Source organism: Chionomys nivalis, chromosome X (assembly GCF_950005125.1).
Source record: "Chionomys nivalis chromosome X, mChiNiv1.1, whole genome shotgun sequence".
Classification (NCBI taxonomy): Eukaryota; Metazoa; Chordata; class Mammalia; order Rodentia; family Cricetidae; genus Chionomys; species Chionomys nivalis.
Window position 1 is genome coordinate 108861012 of NC_080112.1, and position 7819 is coordinate 108868830.

Below are 7819 nucleotides of genomic sequence, written 5' to 3' on the forward strand. Positions count from 1 at the left end.
TTATATATGCAGTCATGCTCTGGGTCATGGAGCTTAGAGATGAAGAAGAGATGAGATGTACAGAATGTAAGCCAGAAGTTACTTTGTAATCTACTCTAGTCACATGGAGCAATATAAGTAAACCCGAACATCTCCTCCATGTTCTGCCTGCAGGGTAAAATTCCTGACTGGAATTCTCATCAACTTGGACCTTATAATGAACTAAGAGAAGGCTGGGGAATCCTTTTTGGATTTTCTACAATGAAAGATTTCACAAGTTATCATGATTTGAATATAAACTGCACCCTACAGTTTTGTGTTTTGCATTCTTTTTCCTCAGCTAATCTGTTAGTTTGGAAGGCTGTGGAACTCTTATGAGGTAGGCCTTAGCTGACAGAAATAGGCTGTTAGGAGTGAAATGTTTAAAGGTTGTAGCCTGGTCCTAATTCTAACGGCCATGTTGCGAGCAATTTCTCCCACAAATCCCTGCCATCAATAGCTTTGTTCTGCTTTCTAAACTATGAAGCTGTGAGGCAACATAAATCTTTTCTCCATAGTTAGTTTCTGTTGGGCATTTTGTCACAATGATGCAAATGTAACTGATAGGCGAGCAAATGAGTCATGTTATCCAGATTTCAGCCATAGCATAATTGAAGAAATCAGTTTTATTTTCTATTAGCCCTTAGGTGCAATCAACTAATGCCCTAGTCATAATACATAGAACTGTAGGAACTTTTACTTTCACCTGTAGACTTTCCTTGGCAGCATCACATGGATATTCACACATGATATTAATTTACACTGATCCCTGTCTTCCCTTACAGTGAGACCATGTAAGGATTTATAGTATTATCACCATATGTTCTAATAAATAGTTATTGTCCACATCTGTACATGATTTTCTAAGTATCATATATTTTGGTTCTTTATGGTTTTTCAGCTAGACGTAGAAGATTATAGTTCAAGAACAGCAACATTGCCAACATGGCAGGGACTTGGGTAAGCTATCCAGACCTCAAAGGAACCAAATTTTGGAGGTACCAATTCTCTTGCTGACTAAGTATAAGAACCTCCCTAAGTTTCATGCCATATGTACCTTGCTTGTCTTATTCTGGTTTAGGTTCATATTTTCAAGAGAGTTTCTGAAATATTTTTGATAATAGGATCAGTCCTAATACTTTACCCTATATTTGTGTTACCATGTTTGTGTGATAGGAGACACAATTAAAAATAGAGTTCAGTAATGATGATTTTATTAATCACATGGAGGTAAGAAAAGCTTTCTGTTCATACATCCTCTATAATGTGGCTGAACAAAGTCCTGCCACAGATTATTTTAATGAACATACATTAATTATTGTCATTGAGGATCTCCTTGAATTTAACTCTTGACATTACTTTTTGGCCTCAATGGTCCTTGATTTTTCAGAGCATCAATGGCATATCTAAATGTAGAAAACATTACTAGCCTATTGCCTAGCTACAACCCACTTGTAAGGCATGTGTGAAGCCACCTAATTAGCTGTGAAGTGCATTTTGGCATATGTCGGAAGTTAAAGCCACTTTCTTAGAGGAACTCAAACTCTAAATTTATCTTTATTAAGGCCTTGTCCAGATGATAAATATACACTGCCTCCTTGCTATCTACTGCTTGGAAATAAATCACTTTAGGATTGATTTGCTAACGGCTTTCTTCACTCAAAGGGTCCTCCTGCCCGGGAGGTCACACTGTCCTTCTTTACAAACAAATGCTGATAACCAAATAGAAGACACTGCACTGACCATATAGAGAATGAAGAAGAGAGTCTGGGGTGATGGGAAGCCTGTCCTTTTACAGAGCCTGGAAGCAACAGTCTCACTAAGACAAAGTATTATATTCTTTTAAAAAACACAAAAACAAACGAAAAATTTTTTTTTAATTTATGAGTGAACAGATGGGATTATTTTGTTTTTTTCAATAAAGTAGCAGGAAGTATAATACTTCAGACAAGAATTACAAACTCCTCCAAGAATCTAACTGGTGATATAAATAAGTGAAACTGGATGGGTATTAAACATTCAGAAATGATAAAATACATGGAGACTGAAAACAATTTCCCACCCACTCCAGCCTCCTTGCCACTTGAGAACATGGTCCAAATCTTGTTAACCCTCTGGATTCTTCAAAAGAAGCAAACATGTAACTTGATTTCTGTGAAAAACACGATGATTTCAATTTATAAAGTTTGGAAAGTTGGTTTAGGAAACTTTTAAAGTCATTGTGTGGGACAAATAGAACATTACTAAGTCTACTGTCAAATCCGTATCTACCCCAAGAGCACATACCCATTGCAGCTCCTCTGTTGCTGTTCCTAACCAAACACTCAGTTGGCCCTGGGTGACTTGGATAACAATGGATTCAACATTTGTGAAACTGATTTGTAGCTGATGATGCTCACTAGGCAGTCTTCCCTTCATCATGGAATTCCTGCTGTACCAGGGTGTGATGTTGGGCACAGGCCAGAAGGACTACATGTGTGACAAGGCCTAGAACAACAGGGGCACCCTGACCCTGAAATAGCCTGTCAAGCATAGCATTGTTACCAACTGGGGTGAAATTAAGACTATCTGACATCACAAGTTTTACAACAAGGTGGATTTGGCCTCCACAGAGATCCCAATTACTCACTATAGAACCCCTGAACCTCAAGGCCAATCATGAAAATATGACCAGATCATGTTTAGACCTTTTACACACCAGCCATGTGTTTAGTCATTCAAATAGTGTTACCCTGGATACCTCTGGTCTTACAACCAACTTGTGATAGACTCGAGAGATTGGTCATGTGTACCCAGCTATAAAGGCTACTCTCTCCCCTACACCATCCCGCATGTGGATGTGGCCAGCCTGGATCTAACAGGCTACCTCATGAAGATCCTAACTGAATGTGGCTATAGCTTTATTACCATAGTCGAGTGGGAAATTGTTCATATCCAGGAGAAATTGTTTCATGTCACCATGTACCTTGAGCAAGAGATGGCCACTGTTGCAGCCTCTTCCTTTCTGGGGAAGAGCAATGAGCAGCCTGATGGCCAGGTCGTTTTTTGACAGGGAGTGGATCTGCTGCCCAGATAGTCTCTTCTAACATTCCTTCGTGGGTATGGAATCCTGTGACATCCAAGAACTTACCTTTAATTCCATCATGGTGTGATGTCAACATGTGCAAAAAGCCCTATGCCAACCCAGTGCTGCCTAGCATCTTTACAATGTCACCAGGCATCAATGACAGGATACAGAAGGAGATTGCTGCCCTGGCTCCCAGCACCATGAAGATCAAGACCATCATTCCCCTAAGTGCACATACTCTGTGTGGATCAGTGGATTTATCCTGGTCTCACTAACAACTTCCTAGAAGATGTGGATCGGACAAAAGAGTACAATGTATCTAGACATTTCTTTATTCACTATTTTTGGTCTCCTCCGGAGTTCACTGAGGTGTCAAGGCATCTAAGGCCTGGCTATAACTATGAGACCAGTTTAATAAAAGTACACACCTTACAAACAACATAGACAAACATCACTGAAGAAATAATTTTACCTTACTGAGGCTTAAAACCTAACTACTTTAGATTTGTGATTCCTTTCTTAGGACCACATTTCTATATTTATTCCATATCTTTTAATGACTTGTCTTCATGTATAGATCACATGTTCCTTTTTGTTTATTTTGTTTTTGGAAGAGAGATGCTATTCTCATTGGTGTAGCCACTGTTATATAAAGAGCCCCATTCATGTTTGTATAAGCAACTGTAATGAAACTAGTAGGGTCATAAAAACAAAGAAAACAAAACATTGTGATGGTTATTCTTTTCTCTACCAACATATGCAGACAAATATTCTTGTTTTGTATAACAGCTCTCCAACTTCTTGGGCTGATCTAAACATTGGCTACCAAGTTACCCTGCAACCTACACTGGCCACCATGAGGGGGGTATAATCTGACCCCAAAAAACCATACAGCTGAATGTGCACAGCAGTTATTGATTAACAAATGAAAGTGGTATATATGTGATTGGGCCCAAGAAGGTTGTAAACACATAAGCATGTTACATAAAAATCATTGGCCATCTTCTCCCAGGCATGCACCTATATATAGCCTAGCTGAAGGAACTGAAGGTGCTGTGTGATATCTTAAAGGCTATTGGCTGAAGGAGCGGAATGTGCTCTCGCAGCATAGCCTCATGGGTGGGTCTTATGATGGGCTGACTGAGGAAGAGAAGGCTAGGGCATCATTTATTGAAGGGTTTGTGCATCATGCAGGTTCCTCTTAGAAGTGGACATGAGCAAAGGGAAATCTTCAAGAACAGAAATCAGCAAGAACATGTGGAAATGCATTTTGTTTGGATGAAAATATGGCCATGTGTATGATTGTTCACTGTTTCATGGGCTGTAGCCAATGGATTGGCTAAATAGTCAGGGAAATATATAAAGCATGATTGGAAAATTGGTAAGAAAGACATCCGGGAAGGAAGCATATGGCTATATATGAGCAAAGGATGAGAAAATATTTGTGTTCCATAGAAATTCTCATCACTGGGTGATGAGTTTAGAAGGGGTTCAATAATCAAATAAATAGGATGACCTGTTACGAACAAAGTAGCCATGGTGACAGAGATGACTTTTATGTATGGGCTCTATAACATAGAATGCCACTCACCAAGACTGAATTGGATACAGCGATGCTAAGTCCCAGATCTGCCAACAACAGAGACAAATATTGAGTCCCAGATATGGTACAATTTTCCAGGATGACAAACCAGCAACCTGGTCATACACAACTACATTGGACCACTTTCTCCCTGAAGAGGACAATGCTTTGTCCTTACTGAAGTAGGTACTTATTCTGGTTATGGATTTTCCTCTTCTACATATAATGCTTCTGCCAAAACTACCTTTCATGGACTTACAGATTGCCTTATCTGCCCTTATAGTATTACAAACAGTATTGCTTCTGACCAAGGAACTCACTTCACAGTCAGAGAAGTGCATTAGCGGCCCCATGAGCATGGGATCCTCTTCTCTTACCATGTCGCCACCATTCTAAATTGTTGTAAGGAGAGTGGGCTGTGTACCATCACCCAGCTATCTTAACCCCCGACATAACCACACACGAATTGTATTCATTTAAACATTGCCTGACCCATTATGTCTAGCCTCTTCTTGGCTAATTCTTATATATTCTTTTAACCTATCTCCAATAATGTGTATTGCCACTTGACTGTGGCTTACCAGCATGAGTCTAACCAGCGTCCATCTTGGAGAGGAGAGCCATGGCATCTGCCACACTGCCTTCTTCTTCCCAGAATTCTGTTCTGTCTACCATGCCCATCTAAGGGCAGCCCTATCAAAAGGCCGAGGCAGTTTTCTTTATTCAACCAATGAAAGCAACACATAGAAAGAAGATCCTCCTACACCACTAAATCAGCTGGCCTAAAGATGGCATGATGAAATTACTACTGAAGACACAGTTACAGTGCTAATTGGTTGGCAGCAACTGGGAGGTCTGGAGCAGGGTTCTCCAAAAGACAGTATGTGTTGAATCAGCATCTACTATATCGTACAGTTTCTCTATAGCCAGGATCTACAAGTCCGGGAATCAGGGGGTGGAAAGGGCATAGGAAAATTTTTGCTTCCTATTCCAGTGACTTTAAGTACTGCTGGCCTAGATGTTTGGGTTCTAGAGTGGGAAGTGCTCCTACCAGGAGTCACAGCAAACATTTCATTGAACCAAAAGCTCAGATGTCCCCATGGCCACTTTGGGCTTCTGATGCCTTTAAGCCAATAGACTAAGAAAGGAATAACAGTGTTAGAAGGATTGATTGATCCAGATTACCTTGGGGAAACCGGATTGCTTCTCCACAGTGGAGATAAGAAGGATTATGTCTGGAGTGTGGGAGATCCTTCAGGGTGTCTCTTAGTGCTACCATGTCCTGTGATTAAAGTCAATGGGAAACTGCAACAGCCTGATCCAGGCAGGAAGGCAAATGGCACGGACCAATCAGGAATGGGTCACTCCTCCAGAAATATCCAAGACCTGTTGTAATGTTTGCAGAGGGTTGAGTAAATACAGAATGGGCAGTAGAGGAAATGAGGATTATAATTGACATGAATATTTATGTAATATTTTGTTAAAATGTGTTTGTACAGATATTCATGGTTTTTTCCTGGATTTATTTATCATGTGAGGTAGCATCAATTAAGAGAACATCTGGTTATATTTTAGTTTTGAGGTAATAAAAGAATTTCCCTCAAGGGACATTGCCTCCTATTCTAAAATTTATAATGTGTTTGTGTTTGTATATGAGATAGTTATAGCGTGTCAGGCATAATTATAATCTGATTATTGTTTTCATTAGAAAATGAAGCATGTCCTAACATGGTATGATTTTGTGTCAAGTTGACAAGGGTGGAATTGTGATGGTTCTTCTTGGTTAACAACTGGACTACATCTGGAATTAACTAAAACTCAAGCATGTGGGTATATAACTGTGAGGGATATTTTCCTTAATTAAATTATTTGAAGTGGGAAGATCTACCTTTAATTCAGATCTTTTGAGATGGGAATATCTACCTTGATTATATGTCATACCTTCTATTGCCAGCCTATATAAAGGATGTGGAGAATGTAAGCTTTTGCTTTTGCCTTCACTGGCAAATCCATTCCTTCACTCGCAGTAGAACTTACTGCTTTGGGACTCCAGTGTATACTGAAGACTGTCTGAGACATCCAGAATCATAGACTGAACAACTACTGGATTCTTGGACTTTCAGCTGGTAGATAGTTATTGTTAGACTAGTAAGACCACAGACTGTAAGTCACTCTAATAATATGGTGGTTATTATATATATATATATATAATATATATATTATAGAAAGATAAATATATAGAGACATAGGTTAATTCTATCCTTTCTGTTTATCAAGAGAACTCTGACTAATACACACATGAAAGTAAATGGAGTATTGATTGGGAAGAAAGAGAAAGAATAGATTTCCACCATGGATGGGCTCCTACATAAGCTTCCTTATCCCAAATGGTCAGTCCTAGGCACATATACATATGAGAACAGCTAAGTCATTGAGTATGTTATGTCTTCCATGTGCATATATATGTATATTCTAAGAGTACCTGATAGTTTATCTCAAATAGTGTAAATATACATATATACACTCACATATACGTATATACCAATGCATATACATATAACAATAATGACTAAAGACCATGTGAATTTTGGAGGGGGATGTGGAGGAGTTGGAGGAAGAGATGGGGGAGGAAGGTGATATGTAAGATGTTCTCATGCATAAAGTTCTCAAAAATGCAATTATCTTTTTAAAGATTGTATTTTTGTTTTTTATTGATTTTTATGGCACTCTACATTTTTCTCTGATCCCCTCCCTGCCTCTCCCTTCCCCCTTCAATCCTCCCCCAAGGTCCCTATGCTCCAAATTTACTCAGGAGATCTTGTCTTTTGCTAATTCCCATGTAGATTGGATCTATGTAAGTCTCTCTTAGTGTCCTCATTGAGATCCACCTGCTTCTGCCTCCCAAGTGCTGGGATTAAAGGCATGTGCCACAACTGCCCAGCTAAAAGACTGCATATTTTAAGAGACCTGATGGTCTATTTCAAACAGAGTGGGAATCTCCTAAAAGATTAGCAACCCATAACTTCCTGTGCATCAGAGGGCATTCCAGAAAGAATTAACCAAGGCTGGGTAGGATGACCCACATAAGCCACAAATCTAGATATAATACAAAGCAAAAAGGAGAAAGTCAGTTAGTGAAAGTATCTCTGTTT

At 39.3% G+C, this 7819-nt stretch overlaps 1 pseudogene; it reads left to right on the forward strand.

The window, feature by feature from the left end:
* The first annotated feature begins 963 nt into the window (after positions 1–963).
* LOC130868569 (actin, cytoskeletal 4-like) lies at positions 964–3470 on the forward strand (annotated as a pseudogene).
* Positions 3471–7819: the final 4349 nt, after the last annotated feature.